The 15,892-nt window shown below is 45.4% G+C and overlaps 7 non-coding genes and 1 pseudogene across 7 annotated transcripts; all 8 read right to left on the bottom strand.

The window, feature by feature from the left end:
• Nucleotides 1–1,353: 1,353 nt before the first annotated feature.
• On the bottom strand, nucleotides 1,354–1,472 carry LOC124614640. Its single transcript, XR_006979760.1, has one exon. It is a non-coding gene; the product is annotated as a 5S ribosomal RNA (ribosomal RNA).
• Nucleotides 1,473–3,350: 1,878 nt separating this feature from the next.
• On the bottom strand, nucleotides 3,351–3,469 carry LOC124614652. The gene has a single exon (XR_006979761.1). It is a non-coding gene; the product is annotated as a 5S ribosomal RNA (ribosomal RNA).
• A 1,877-nt stretch (nucleotides 3,470–5,346) lies between these two features.
• LOC124614664 lies at nucleotides 5,347–5,465 on the bottom strand. The gene has a single exon (XR_006979762.1). It is a non-coding gene; the product is annotated as a 5S ribosomal RNA (ribosomal RNA).
• Nucleotides 5,466–7,345: 1,880 nt separating this feature from the next.
• On the bottom strand, nucleotides 7,346–7,464 carry LOC124614675. Its single transcript, XR_006979763.1, has one exon. It is a non-coding gene; the product is annotated as a 5S ribosomal RNA (ribosomal RNA).
• A 1,877-nt stretch (nucleotides 7,465–9,341) lies between these two features.
• On the bottom strand, nucleotides 9,342–9,460 carry LOC124614687. The gene has a single exon (XR_006979764.1). It is a non-coding gene; the product is annotated as a 5S ribosomal RNA (ribosomal RNA).
• Nucleotides 9,461–11,349: 1,889 nt separating this feature from the next.
• Nucleotides 11,350–11,447, bottom strand: LOC124614130 (annotated as a pseudogene).
• Nucleotides 11,448–13,337: 1,890 nt separating this feature from the next.
• LOC124614083 lies at nucleotides 13,338–13,456 on the bottom strand. The gene has a single exon (XR_006979692.1). It is a non-coding gene; the product is annotated as a 5S ribosomal RNA (ribosomal RNA).
• A 1,883-nt stretch (nucleotides 13,457–15,339) lies between these two features.
• Nucleotides 15,340–15,458, bottom strand: LOC124614094. The gene has a single exon (XR_006979693.1). It is a non-coding gene; the product is annotated as a 5S ribosomal RNA (ribosomal RNA).
• Between the last annotated feature and the right edge of the window lie 434 nt (nucleotides 15,459–15,892).

Genomic DNA, 15,892 nt, shown 5'->3' on the forward strand with positions numbered 1-15,892 from the left:
AGGACAAATGAATCAATGTATGATTACAAATCGAATTTGGAGCTGTACGCCGCTGCAGAGCGATAGGCGCTATCGTATTTCGGAGCATACCGCCCGATTCGTACTGTTTTGTCGTTTTCAAAGACTTCCTGGCAAACTTGGTTAGCACATTCTCCTTCAAACTGAGTTAGTTACTGCAGTTTCGTTTCTTACGACCGTTTAAAATGCTTAAGGAAGTCTCTTTGTCACAACAGAAAGGTAGTACGGAAAGAGGGGCTGGCAGGAGTAGCGACTAAAAAGCGAAAAATGAACACAGCCAGAGTTCCCAGGCGCTCACCCTTCCGAGTACTAACGTTGCTGCTTCACTTCGGTGATCGGACGAGAACAGAAGATTTTATTTCTTCTTCTTCTTCTTCTTCTTCTTCTTCTTCTTTTTTTGTTTGTTTGTTTTTGTTTATTTACTTTGCGGAATTTAGCACCGCTACAAAACAGTAGGCCCTGACGTATTTCAAAACTCATCTGTCGATTCGTAGTGTGTTGTTATTTCCGAGGCGTTCTAGCACTCTTCTTTCGCACATTCTTGCTCAAACTGAGTTCATTACTGTAATTTCGTATCTTACGTTTGATACAGTAGTTTAAAATGCTTGTGGAAGCATCTTTGCCAACACCTGAAAGTTAGTATGAAAAGAGGGCTGGCAGGTGCAGCGACGTAAAAATGAAAAAATGAGATAGAGCCAACAGCACCTTTTTTTTTTTTTTTTTTTTTAACGTAATAAACTTTTATTTACAAAATAACAAATACAGTCATGAGATTCCAAGGTATTTTCAATTTCAATTTCAGTTAGTTATCGAGTCTTTTTCTTTTCTTTACTGATATGTAACTTTGTTGCAATTGTCTGTTTCATTATATTTTGTGCATTTGCAGGTTGATTTACACTGTTGCACTGATTTGTAAGTCAGTGGAGCAAGAATATTTCATTTTTCAGTTTTGTTTGCGTTTTTGTTAAATTTTATGGGTTATTGATTCAAACACTTCTAAGTTCTTTACTTTAGGTCGAGTTTTGGTCTGGTGCCATTATGTGGCTTGTAACTATTATTAGAGATGTCTTATTGGCTAAGGCTTACATTTAAGAGACAAAGGACAATGACAAATATGTATGAATGAATATTATATATATATAGCGAGGTGTCCACGAGATGGTGGTTGAGGGGAAGAGAGCGAGAGAGGGAGAGAGAGAGAGAAATAGAGGGACAGAGAGAGAGAGAGAGAGAGAGTGAGAGGGCGATATGGAACACATTTGAAACATAATTAAGGAATATTTCTATAAGTGGACAACTATATTCTAGATAAGCTTAACATGATTAAATAGGGATTGAATATAGCACCCGGTGTTCCCAGGCGGTCACCCATCCAAGTACTAACCGGGCCCGATGTTGCTTAACTTCGGTGATCGGACGAGAACCGGTGTATTCAACATGGTATGGCCGTTGGCGTCCTTATACTGTAGCCGCGCCACAGAAGAAGCGTTCGCCTCTTCTCCCAACACACGCAATAGCCGCTTTCCGTGGCACATTTGACGCAAAGCATGTCTTTCCACCTCGAGGGTGGCGCGGAGTGCGCGCTCGCCTCGGCGTCTCATAGGCGACTGCCGAACCAAGGTGAGACGCACAACACAGCTGCTGGATGCACCGCCTGTCATTCGTTTGGTGCGTGCGGCCTCCGACACTGGCTGGCGACGCACCTTGTTCCTGTTATCCGGCGCAGGGCTTGCGCGCGGCCGGGCGGCGGGGGGGGGGCTGCGCGCGGTGTGGCGGTGTCCTGCTGGACCGACGGAAGCTTTCTCACCTGCCTGACACGCGCCGCGCTTCCAGATATTTGCGTAATTTGCGCGGTGCATTCTCGCCTGCCGTGTCGCCTCCCCTTCCGTCCCGACTTGTCCCGACTTTGCTCGACTGCCGCTCGCTGCCGCTCGGGTCGCGGTCCATTTGACAGCACAAGCGCGAGAAACGTCTGCGGGAGGACAAATGAATCAATGTATGATTACAAATCGAATTTGGAGCTGTACGCCGCTGCAGAGCGATAGGCGCTATCGTATTTCGGAGCATACCGCCCGATTCGTACTGTTTTGTCGTTTTCAAAGACTTCCTGGCAAACTTGGTTAGCACATTCTCCTTCAAACTGAGTTAGTTACTGCAGTTTCGTTTCTTACGACCGTTTAAAATGCTTAAGGAAGTCTCTTTGTCACAACAGAAAGGTAGTACGGAAAGAGGGCTGGCAGGAGTAGCGACTAAAAAGCGAAAAATGAACACAGCCAGAGTTCCCAGGCGCTCACCCTTCCGAGTACTAACGTTGCTGCTTCACTTCGGTGATCGGACGAGAACAGAAGATTTTATTTCTTCTTCTTCTTCTTCTTCTTCTTCTTCTTCTTTTTTTTGTTTGTTTGTTTTTGTTTATTTACTTTGCGGAATTTAGCACCGCTACAAAACAGTAGGCCCTGACGTATTTCAAAACTCATCTGTCGATTCGTAGTGTGTTGTTATTTCCGAGGCGTTCTAGCACTCTTCTTTCGCACATTCTTGCTCAAACTGAGTTCATTACTGTAATTTCGTATCTTACGTTTGATACAGTAGTTTAAAATGCTTGTGGAAGCATCTTTGCCAACACCTGAAAGTTAGTATGAAAAGAGGGCTGGCAGGTGCAGCGACGTAAAAATGAAAAAATGAGATAGAGCCAACAGCACCTTTTTTTTTTTTTTTTTTTTTAACGTAATAAACTTTTATTTACAAAATAACAAATACAGTCATGAGATTCCAAGGTATTTTCAATTTCAATTTCAGTTAGTTATCGAGTCTTTTTCTTTTCTTTACTGATATGTAACTTTGTTGCAATTGTCTGTTTCATTATATTTTGTGCATTTGCAGGTTGATTTACACTGTTGCACTGATTTGTAAGTCAGTGGAGCAAGAATATTTCATTTTTCAGTTTTGTTTGCGTTTTTGTTAAATTTTATGGGTTATTGATTCAAACACTTCTAAGTTCTTTACTTTAGGTCGAGTTTTGGTCTGGTGCCATTATGTGGCTTGTAACTATTATTAGAGATGTCTTATTGGCTAAGGCTTACATTTAAGAGACAAAGGACAATGACAAATATGTATGAATGAATATTATATATATATAGCGAGGTGTCCACGAGATGGTGGTTGAGGGGAAGAGAGCGAGAGAGGGAGAGAGAGAGAGAAATAGAGGGACAGAGAGAGAGAGAGAGAGAGAGTGAGAGGGCGATATGGAACACATTTGAAACATAATTAAGGAATATTTCTATAAGTGGACAACTATATTCTAGATAAGCTTAACATGATTAAATAGGGATTGAATATAGCACCCGGTGTTCCCAGGCGGTCACCCATCCAAGTACTAACCGGGCCCGATGTTGCTTAACTTCGGTGATCGGACGAGAACCGGTGTATTCAACATGGTATGGCCGTTGGCGTCCTTATACTGTAGCCGCGCCACAGAAGAAGCGTTCGCCTCTTCTCCCAACACACGCAATAGCCGCTTTCCGTGGCACATTTGACGCAAAGCATGTCTTTCCACCTCGAGGGTGGCGCGGAGTGCGCGCTCGCCTCGGCGTCTCATAGGCGACTGCCGAACCAAGGTGAGACGCACAACACAGCTGCTGGATGCACCGCCTGTCATTCGTTTGGTGCGTGCGGCCTCCGACACTGGCTGGCGACGCACCTTGTTCCTGTTATCCGGCGCAGGGCTTGCGCGCGGCCGGGCGGCGGGGGGGGGCTGCGCGCGGTGTGGCGGTGTCCTGCTGGACCGACGGAAGCTTTCTCACCTGCCTGACACGCGCCGCGCTTCCAGATATTTGCGTAATTTGCGCGGTGCATTCTCGCCTGCCGTGTCGCCTCCCCTTCCGTCCCGACTTGTCCCGACTTTGCTCGACTGCCGCTCGCTGCCGCTCGGGTCGCGGTCCATTTGACAGCACAAGCGCGAGAAACGTCTGCGGGAGGACAAATGAATCAATGTATGATTACAAATCGAATTTGGAGCTGTACGCCGCTGCAGAGCGATAGGCGCTATCGTATTTCGGAGCATACCGCCCGATTCGTACTGTTTTGTCGTTTTCAAAGACTTCCTGGCAAACTTGGTTAGCACATTCTCCTTCAAACTGAGTTAGTTACTGCAGTTTCGTTTCTTACGACCGTTTAAAATGCTTAAGGAAGTCTCTTTGTCACAACAGAAAGGTAGTACGGAAAGAGGGCTGGCAGGAGTAGCGACTAAAAAGCGAAAAATGAACACAGCCAGAGTTCCCAGGCGCTCACCCTTCCGAGTACTAACGTTGCTGCTTCACTTCGGTGATCGGACGAGAACAGAAGATTTTATTTCTTCTTCTTCTTCTTCTTCTTCTTCTTCTTCTTTTTTTGTTTGTTTGTTTTTGTTTATTTACTTTGCGGAATTTAGCACCGCTACAAAACAGTAGGCCCTGACGTATTTCAAAACTCATCTGTCGATTCGTAGTGTGTTGTTATTTCCGAGGCGTTCTAGCACTCTTCTTTCGCACATTCTTGCTCAAACTGAGTTCATTACTGTAATTTCGTATCTTACGTTTGATACAGTAGTTTAAAAATGCTTGTGGAAGCATCTTTGCCAACACCTGAAAGTTAGTATGAAAAGAGGGCTGGCAGGTGCAGCGACGTAAAAATGAAAAAATGAGATAGAGCCAACAGCACCTTTTTTTTTTTTTTTTTTTTTAACGTAATAAACTTTTATTTACAAAATAACAAATACAGTCATGAGATTCCAAGGTATTTTCAATTTCAATTTCAGTTAGTTATCGAGTCTTTTTCTTTTCTTTACTGATATGTAACTTTGTTGCAATTGTCTGTTTCATTATATTTTGTGCATTTGCAGGTTGATTTACACTGTTGCACTGATTTGTAAGTCAGTGGAGCAAGAATATTTCATTTTTCAGTTTTGTTTGCGTTTTTGTTAAATTTTATGGGTTATTGATTCAAACACTTCTAAGTTCTTTACTTTAGGTCGAGTTTTGGTCTGGTGCCATTATGTGGCTTGTAACTATTATTAGAGATGTCTTATTGGCTAAGGCTTACATTTAAGAGACAAAGGACAATGACAAATATGTATGAATGAATATTATATATATATAGCGAGGTGTCCACGAGATGGTGGTTGAGGGGAAGAGAGCGAGAGAGGGAGAGAGAGAGAGAAATAGAGGGACAGAGAGAGAGAGAGAGAGAGAGTGAGAGGGCGATATGGAACACATTTGAAACATAATTAAGGAATATTTCTATAAGTGGACAACTATATTCTAGATAAGCTTAACATGATTAAATAGGGATTGAATATAGCACCCGGTGTTCCCAGGCGGTCACCCATCCAAGTACTAACCGGGCCCGATGTTGCTTAACTTCGGTGATCGGACGAGAACCGGTGTATTCAACATGGTATGGCCGTTGGCGTCCTTATACTGTAGCCGCGCCACAGAAGAAGCGTTCGCCTCTTCTCCCAACACACGCAATAGCCGCTTTCCGTGGCACATTTGACGCAAAGCATGTCTTTCCACCTCGAGGGTGGCGCGGAGTGCGCGCTCGCCTCGGCGTCTCATAGGCGACTGCCGAACCAAGGTGAGACGCACAACACAGCTGCTGGATGCACCGCCTGTCATTCGTTTGGTGCGTGCGGCCTCCGACACTGGCTGGCGACGCACCTTGTTCCTGTTATCCGGCGCAGGGCTTGCGCGCGGCCGGGCGGCGGGGGGGGGGCTGCGCGCGGTGTGGCGGTGTCCTGCTGGACCGACGGAAGCTTTCTCACCTGCCTGACACGCGCCGCGCTTCCAGATATTTGCGTAATTTGCGCGGTGCATTCTCGCCTGCCGTGTCGCCTCCCCTTCCGTCCCGACTTGTCCCGACTTTGCTCGACTGCCGCTCGCTGCCGCTCGGGTCGCGGTCCATTTGACAGCACAAGCGCGAGAAACGTCTGCGGGAGGACAAATGAATCAATGTATGATTACAAATCGAATTTGGAGCTGTACGCCGCTGCAGAGCGATAGGCGCTATCGTATTTCGGAGCATACCGCCCGATTCGTACTGTTTTGTCGTTTTCAAAGACTTCCTGGCAAACTTGGTTAGCACATTCTCCTTCAAACTGAGTTAGTTACTGCAGTTTCGTTTCTTACGACCGTTTAAAATGCTTAAGGAAGTCTCTTTGTCACAACAGAAAGGTAGTACGGAAAGAGGGCTGGCAGGAGTAGCGACTAAAAAGCGAAAAATGAACACAGCCAGAGTTCCCAGGCGCTCACCCTTCCGAGTACTAACGTTGCTGCTTCACTTCGGTGATCGGACGAGAACAGAAGATTTTATTTCTTCTTCTTCTTCTTCTTCTTCTTCTTCTTCTTTTTTTGTTTGTTTGTTTTTGTTTATTTACTTTGCGGAATTTAGCACCGCTACAAAACAGTAGGCCCTGACGTATTTCAAAACTCATCTGTCGATTCGTAGTGTGTTGTTATTTCCGAGGCGTTCTAGCACTCTTCTTTCGCACATTCTTGCTCAAACTGAGTTCATTACTGTAATTTCGTATCTTACGTTTGATACAGTAGTTTAAAATGCTTGTGGAAGCATCTTTGCCAACACCTGAAAGTTAGTATGAAAAGAGGGCTGGCAGGTGCAGCGACGTAAAAATGAAAAAATGAGATAGAGCCAACAGCACCTTTTTTTTTTTTTTTTTTTTTTAACGTAATAAACTTTTATTTACAAAATAACAAATACAGTCATGAGATTCCAAGGTATTTTCAATTTCAATTTCAGTTAGTTATCGAGTCTTTTTCTTTTCTTTACTGATATGTAACTTTGTTGCAATTGTCTGTTTCATTATATTTTGTGCATTTGCAGGTTGATTTACACTGTTGCACTGATTTGTAAGTCAGTGGAGCAAGAATATTTCATTTTTCAGTTTTGTTTGCGTTTTTGTTAAATTTTATGGGTTATTGATTCAAACACTTCTAAGTTCTTTACTTTAGGTCGAGTTTTGGTCTGGTGCCATTATGTGGCTTGTAACTATTATTAGAGATGTCTTATTGGCTAAGGCTTACATTTAAGAGACAAAGGACAATGACAAATATGTATGAATGAATATTATATATATATAGCGAGGTGTCCACGAGATGGTGGTTGAGGGGAAGAGAGCGAGAGAGGGAGAGAGAGAGAGAGAAATAGAGGGACAGAGAGAGAGAGAGAGAGAGAGTGAGAGGGCGATATGGAACACATTTGAAACATAATTAAGGAATATTTCTATAAGTGGACAACTATATTCTAGATAAGCTTAACATGATTAAATAGGGATTGAATATAGCACCCGGTGTTCCCAGGCGGTCACCCATCCAAGTACTAACCGGGCCCGATGTTGCTTAACTTCGGTGATCGGACGAGAACCGGTGTATTCAACATGGTATGGCCGTTGGCGTCCTTATACTGTAGCCGCGCCACAGAAGAAGCGTTCGCCTCTTCTCCCAACACACGCAATAGCCGCTTTCCGTGGCACATTTGACGCAAAGCATGTCTTTCCACCTCGAGGGTGGCGCGGAGTGCGCGCTCGCCTCGGCGTCTCATAGGCGACTGCCGAACCAAGGTGAGACGCACAACACAGCTGCTGGATGCACCGCCTGTCATTCGTTTGGTGCGTGCGGCCTCCGACACTGGCTGGCGACGCACCTTGTTCCTGTTATCCGGCGCAGGGCTTGCGCGCGGCCGGGCGGCGGGGGGGGGCTGCGCGCGGTGTGGCGGTGTCCTGCTGGACCGACGGAAGCTTTCTCACCTGCCTGACACGCGCCGCGCTTCCAGATATTTGCGTAATTTGCGCGGTGCATTCTCGCCTGCCGTGTCGCCTCCCCTTCCGTCCCGACTTGTCCCGACTTTGCTCGACTGCCGCTCGCTGCCGCTCGGGTCGCGGTCCATTTGACAGCACAAGCGCGAGAAACGTCTGCGGGAGGACAAATGAATCAATGTATGATTACAAATCGAATTTGGAGCTGTACGCCGCTGCAGAGCGATAGGCGCTATCGTATTTCGGAGCATACCGCCCGATTCGTACTGTTTTGTCGTTTTCAAAGACTTCCTGGCAAACTTGGTTAGCACATTCTCCTTCAAACTGAGTTAGTTACTGCAGTTTCGTTTCTTACGACCGTTTAAAATGCTTAAGGAAGTCTCTTTGTCACAACAGAAAGGTAGTACGGAAAGAGGGCTGGCAGGAGTAGCGACTAAAAAGCGAAAAATGAACACAGCCAGAGTTCCCAGGCGCTCACCCTTCCGAGTACTAACGTTGCTGCTTCACTTCGGTGATCGGACGAGAACAGAAGATTTTATTTCTTCTTCTTCTTCTTCTTCTTCTTCTTCTTCTTTTTTTGTTTGTTTGTTTTTGTTTATTTACTTTGCGGAATTTAGCACCGCTACAAAACAGTAGGCCCTGACGTATTTCAAAACTCATCTGTCGATTCGTAGTGTGTTGTTATTTCCGAGGCGTTCTAGCACTCTTCTTTCGCACATTCTTGCTCAAACTGAGTTCATTACTGTAATTTCGTATCTTACGTTTGATACAGTAGTTTAAAATGCTTGTGGAAGCATCTTTGCCAACACCTGAAAGTTAGTATGAAAAGAGGGCTGGCAGGTGCAGCGACGTAAAAATGAAAAAATGAGATAGAGCCAACAGCACCTTTTTTTTTTTTTTTTTTTTAACGTAATAAACTTTTATTTACAAAATAACAAATACAGTCATGAGATTCCAAGGTATTTTCAATTTCAATTTCAGTTAGTTATCGAGTCTTTTTCTTTTCTTTACTGATATGTAACTTTGTTGCAATTGTCTGTTTCATTATATTTTGTGCATTTGCAGGTTGATTTACACTGTTGCACTGATTTGTAAGTCAGTGGAGCAAGAATATTTCATTTTTCAGTTTTGTTTGCGTTTTTGTTAAATTTTATGGGTTATTGATTCAAACACTTCTAAGTTCTTTACTTTAGGTCGAGTTTTGGTCTGGTGCCATTATGTGGCTTGTAACTATTATTAGAGATGTCTTATTGGCTAAGGCTTACATTTAAGAGACAAAGGACAATGACAAATATGTATGAATGAATATTATATATATATAGCGAGGTGTCCACGAGATGGTGGTTGAGGGGAAGAGAGCGAGAGAGGGAGAGAGAGAGAGAAATAGAGGGACAGAGAGAGAGAGAGAGAGAGAGAGTGAGAGGGCGATATGGAACACATTTGAAACATAATTAAGGAATATTTCTATAAGTGGACAACTATATTCTAGATAAGCTTAACATGATTAAATAGGGATTGAATATAGCACCCGGTGTTCCCAGGCGGTCACCCATCCAAGTACTAACCGGGCCCGATGTTGCTTAACTTCGGTGATCGGACGAGAACCGGTGTATTCAACATGGTATGGCCGTTGGCGTCCTTATACTGTAGCCGCGCCACAGAAGAAGCGTTCGCCTCTTCTCCCAACACACGCAATAGCCGCTTTCCGTGGCACATTTGACGCAAAGCATGTCTTTCCACCTCGAGGGTGGCGCGGAGTGCGCGCTCGCCTCGGCGTCTCATAGGCGACTGCCGAACCAAGGTGAGACGCACAACACAGCTGCTGGATGCACCGCCTGTCATTCGTTTGGTGCGTGCGGCCTCCGACACTGGCTGGCGACGCACCTTGTTCCTGTTATCCGGCGCAGGGCTTGCGCGCGGCCGGGCGGCGGGGGGGGGGGCTGCGCGCGGTGTGGCGGTGTCCTGCTGGACCGACGGAAGCTTTCTCACCTGCCTGACACGCGCCGCGCTTCCAGATATTTGCGTAATTTGCGCGGTGCATTCTCGCCTGCCGTGTCGCCTCCCCTTCCGTCCCGACTTGTCCCGACTTTGCTCGACTGCCGCTCGCTGCCGCTCGGGTCGCGGTCCATATGACAGCACAAGCGCGAGAAACGTCTGCGGGAGGACAAATGAATCAATGTATGATTACAAATCGAATTTGGAGCTGTACGCCGCTGCAGAGCGATAGGCGCTATCGTATTTCGGAGCATACCGCCCGATTCGTACTGTTTTGTCGTTTTCAAAGACTTCCTGGCAAACTTGGTTAGCACATTCTCCTTCAAACTGAGTTAGTTACTGCAGTTTCGTTTCTTACGACCGTTTAAAATGCTTAAGGAAGTCTCTTTGTCACAACAGAAAGGTAGTACGGAAAGAGGGCTGGCAGGAGTAGCGACTAAAAAGCGAAAAATGAACACAGCCAGAGTTCCCAGGCGCTCACCCTTCCGAGTACTAACGTTGCTGCTTCACTTCGGTGATCGGACGAGAACAGAAGATTTTATTTCTTCTTCTTCTTCTTCTTCTTCTTCTTCTTCTTTTTTTGTTTGTTTGTTTTTGTTTATTTACTTTGCGGAATTTAGCACCGCTACAAAACAGTAGGCCCTGACGTATTTCAAAACTCATCTGTCGATTCGTAGTGTGTTGTTATTTCCGAGGCGTTCTAGCACTCTTCTTTCGCACATTCTTGCTCAAACTGAGTTCATTACTGTAATTTCGTATCTTACGTTTGATACAGTAGTTTAAAATGCTTGTGGAAGCATCTTTGCCAACACCTGAAAGTTAGTATGAAAAGAGGGCTGGCAGGTGCAGCGACGTAAAAATGAAAAAATGAGATAGAGCCAACAGCACCTTTTTTTTTTTTTTTTTTTTAACGTAATAAACTTTTATTTACAAAATAACAAATACAGTCATGAGATTCCAAGGTATTTTCAATTTCAATTTCAGTTAGTTATCGAGTCTTTTTCTTTTCTTTACTGATATGTAACTTTGTTGCAATTGTCTGTTTCATTATATTTTGTGCATTTGCAGGTTGATTTACACTGTTGCACTGATTTGTAAGTCAGTGGAGCAAGAATATTTCATTTTTCAGTTTTGTTTGCGTTTTTGTTAAATTTTATGGGTTATTGATTCAAACACTTCTAAGTTCTTTACTTTAGGTCGAGTTTTGGTCTGGTGCCATTATGTGGCTTGTAACTATTATTAGAGATGTCTTATTGGCTAAGGCTTACATTTAAGAGACAAAGGACAATGACAAATATGTATGAATGAATATTATATATATATAGCGAGGTGTCCACGAGATGGTGGTTGAGGGGAAGAGAGCGAGAGAGGGAGAGAGAGAGAGAAATAGAGGGACAGAGAGAGAGAGAGAGAGAGAGAGTGAGAGGGCGATATGGAACACATTTGAAACATAATTAAGGAATATTTCTATAAGTGGACAACTATATTCTAGATAAGCTTAACATGATTAAATAGGGATTGAATATAGCACCCGGTGTTCCCAGGCGGTCACCCATCCAAGTACTAACCGGGCCCGATGTTGCTTAACTTCGGTGATCGGACGAGAACCGGTGTATTCAACATGGTAGTTGGCGTCCTTATACTGTAGCCGCGCCACAGAAGAAGCGTTCGCCTCTTCTCCCAACACACGCAATAGCCGCTTTCCGTGGCACATTTGACGCAAAGCATGTCTTTCCACCTCGAGGGTGGCGCGGAGTGCGCGCTCGCCTCGGCGTCTCATAGGCGACTGCCGAACCAAGGTGAGACGCACAACACAGCTGCTGGATGCACCGCCTGTCATTCGTTTGGTGCGTGCGGCCTCCGACACTGGCTGGCGACGCACCTTGTTCCTGTTATCCGGCGCAGGGCTTGCGCGCGGCCGGGCGGCGGGGGGGGGGGGGGGGCTGCGCGCGGTGTGGCGGTGTCCTGCTGGACCGACGGAAGCTTTCTCACCTGCCTGACACGCGCCGCGCTTCCAGATATTTGCGTAATTTGCGCGGTGCATTCTCGCCTGCCGTGTCGCCTCCCCTTCCGTCCCGACTTGTCCCGACTTTGCTCGACTGCCGCTCGCTGCCGCTCGGGTCGCGGTCCATATGACAGCACAAGCGCGAGAAACGTCTGCGGGAGGACAAATGAATCAATGTATGATTACAAATCGAATTTGGAGCTGTACGCCGCTGCAGAGCGATAGGCGCTATCGTATTTCGGAGCATACCGCCCGATTCGTACTGTTTTGTCGTTTTCAAAGACTTCCTGGCAAACTTGGTTAGCACATTCTCCTTCAAACTGAGTTAGTTACTGCAGTTTCGTTTCTTACGACCGTTTAAAATGCTTAAGGAAGTCTCTTTGTCACAACAGAAAGGTAGTACGGAAAGAGGGCTGGCAGGAGTAGCGACTAAAAAGCGAAAAATGAACACAGCCAGAGTTCCCAGGCGCTCACCCTTCCGAGTACTAACGTTGCTGCTTCACTTCGGTGATCGGACGAGAACAGAAGATTTTATTTCTTCTTCTTCTTCTTCTTCTTCTTCTTCTTCTTTTTTTGTTTGTTTGTTTTTGTTTATTTACTTTGCGGAATTTAGCACCGCTACAAAACAGTAGGCCCTGACGTATTTCAAAACTCATCTGTCGATTCGTAGTGTGTTGTTATTTCCGAGGCGTTCTAGCACTCTTCTTTCGCACATTCTTGCTCAAACTGAGTTCATTACTGTAATTTCGTATCTTACGTTTGATACAGTAGTTTAAAATGCTTGTGGAAGCATCTTTGCCAACACCTGAAAGTTAGTATGAAAAGAGGGCTGGCAGGTGCAGCGACGTAAAAATGAAAAAATGAGATAGAGCCAACAGCACCTTTTTTTTTTTTTTTTTTTTAACGTAATAAACTTTTATTTACAAAATAACAAATACAGTCATGAGATTCCAAGGTATTTTCAATTTCAATTTCAGTTAGTTATCGAGTCTTTTTCTTTTCTTTACTGATATGTAACTTTGTTGCAATTGTCTGTTTCATTATATTTTGTGCATTTGCAGGTTGATTTACACTGTTGCACTGATTTGTAAGTCAGTGGAGCAAGAATATTTCATTTTTCAGTTTTGTTTGCGTTTTTGTTAAATTTTATGGGTTATTGATTCAAACACTTCTAAGTTCTTTACTTTAGGTCGAGTTTTGGTCTGGTGCCATTATGTGGCTTGTAACTATTATTAGAGATGTCTTATTGGCTAAGGCTTACATTTAAGAGACAAAGGACAATGACAAATATGTATGAATGAATATTATATATATATAGCGAGGTGTCCACGAGATGGTGGTTGAGGGGAAGAGAGCGAGAGAGGGAGAGAGAGAGAGAAATAGAGGGACAGAGAGAGAGAGAGAGAGAGAGAGTGAGAGGGCGATATGGAACACATTTGAAACATAATTAAGGAATATTTCTATAAGTGGACAACTATATTCTAGATAAGCTTAACATGATTAAATAGGGATTGAATATAGCACCCGGTGTTCCCAGGCGGTCACCCATCCAAGTACTAACCGGGCCCGATGTTGCTTAACTTCGGTGATCGGACGAGAACCGGTGTATTCAACATGGTATGGCCGTTGGCGTCCTTATACTGTAGCCGCGCCACAGAAGAAGCGTTCGCCTCTTCTCCCAACACACGCAATAGCCGCTTTCCGTGGCACATTTGACGCAAAGCATGTCTTTCCACCTCGAGGGTGGCGCGGAGTGCGCGCTCGCCTCGGCGTCTCATAGGCGACTGCCGAACCAAGGTGAGACGCACAACACAGCTGCTGGATGCACCGCCTGTCATTCGTTTGGTGCGTGCGGCCTCCGACACTGGCTGGCGACGCACCTTGTTCCTGTTATCCGGCGCAGGGCTTGCGCGCGGCCGGGCGGCGGGGGGGGGGGGGGGGCTGCGCGCGGTGTGGCGGTGTCCTGCTGGACCGACGGAAGCTTTCTCACCTGCCTGACACGCGCCGCGCTTCCAGATATTTGCGTAATTTGCGCGGTGCATTCTCGCCTGCCGTGTCGCCTCCCCTTCCGTCCCGACTTGTCCCGACTTTGCTCGACTGCCGCTCGCTGCCGCTCGGGTCGCGGTCCATATGACAGCACAAGCGCGAGAAACGTCTGCGGGAGGACAAATGAATCAATGTATGATTACAAATCGAATTTGGAGCTGTACGCCGCTGCAGAGCGATAGGCGCTATCGTATTTCGGAGCATACCGCCCGATTCGTACTGTTTTGTCGTTTTCAAAGACTTCCTGGCAAACTTGGTTAGCACATTCTCCTTCAAACTGAGTTAGTTACTGCAGTTTCGTTTCTTACGACCGTTTAAAATGCTTAAGGAAGTCTCTTTGTCACAACAGAAAGGTAGTACGGAAAGAGGGCTGGCAGGAGTAGCGACTAAAAAGCGAAAAATGAACACAGCCAGAGTTCCCAGGCGCTCACCCTTCCGAGTACTAACGTTGCTGCTTCACTTCGGTGATCGGACGAGAACAGAAGATTTTATTTCTTCTTCTTCTTCTTCTTCTTCTTCTTCTTCTTTTTTTGTTTGTTTGTTTTTGTTTATTTACTTTGCGGAATTTAGCACCGCTACAAAACAGTAGGCCCTGACGTATTTCAAAACTCATCTGTCGATTCGTAGTGTGTTGTTATTTCCGAGGCGTTCTAGCACTCTTCTTTCGCACATTCTTGCTCAAACTGAGTTCATTACTGTAATTTCGTATCTTACGTTTGATACAGTAGTTTAAAATGCTTGTGGAAGCATCTTTGCCAACACCTGAAAGTTAGTATGAAAAGAGGGCTGGCAGGTGCAGCGACGTAAAAATGAAAAAATGAGATAGAGCCAACAGCACCTTTTTTTTTTTTTTTTTTTAACGTAATAAACTTTTATTTACAAAATAACAAATACAGTCATGAGATTCCAAGGTATTTTCAATTTCAATTTCAGTTAGTTATCGAGTCTTTTTCTTTTCTTTACTGATATGTAACTTTGTTGCAATTGTCTGTTTCATTATATTTTGTGCATTTGCAGGTTGATTTACACTGTTGCACTGATTTGTAAGTCAGTGGAGCAAGAATATTTCATTTTTCAGTTTTGTTTGCGTTTTTGTTAAATTTTATGGGTTATTGATTCAAACACTTCTAAGTTCTTTACTTTAGGTCGAGTTTTGGTCTGGTGCCATTATGTGGCTTGTAACTATTATTAGAGATGTCTTATTGGCTAAGGCTTACATTTAAGAGACAAAGGACAATGACAAATATGTATGAATGAATATTATATATATATAGCGAGGTGTCCACGAGATGGTGGTTGAGGGGAAGAGAGCGAGAGAGGGAGAGAGAGAGAGAAATAGAGGGACAGAGAGAGAGAGAGAGAGAGAGAGTGAGAGGGCGATATGGAACACATTTGAAACATAATTAAGGAATATTTCTATAAGTGGACAACTATATTCTAGATAAGCTTAACATGATTAAATAGGGATTGAATATAGCACCCGGTGTTCCCAGGCGGTCACCCATCCAAGTACTAACCGGGCCCGATGTTGCTTAACTTCGGTGATCGGACGAGAACCGGTGTATTCAACATGGTATGGCCGTTGGCGTCCTTATACTGTAGCCGCGCCACAGAAGAAGCGTTCGCCTCTTCTCCCAACACACGCAATAGCCGCTTTCCGTGGCACATTTGACGCAAAGCATGTCTTTCCACCTCGAGGGTGGCGCGGAGTGCGCGCTCGCCTCGGCGTCTCATAGGCGACTGCCGAACCAAGGTGAGACGCACAACACAGCTGCTGGATGCACCGCCTGTCATTCGTTTGGTGCGTGCGGCCTCCGACACTGGCTGGCGACGCACCTTGTTCCTGTTATCCGGCGCAGGGCTTGCGCGCGGCCGGGCGGCGGGGGGGGGGGGGGGCTGCGCGCGGTGTGGCGGTGTCCTGCTGGACCGACGGAAGCTTTCTCACCTGCCTGACACGCGCCGCGCTTCCAGATATTTGCGTAATTTGCGCGGTGCATTCTCGCCTGCCGTGTCGCCTCCCC

Source organism: Schistocerca americana, chromosome 4 (genome assembly GCF_021461395.2).
Source record: "Schistocerca americana isolate TAMUIC-IGC-003095 chromosome 4, iqSchAmer2.1, whole genome shotgun sequence".
Lineage (NCBI taxonomy): Eukaryota > Metazoa > Arthropoda > Insecta > Orthoptera > Acrididae > Schistocerca > Schistocerca americana.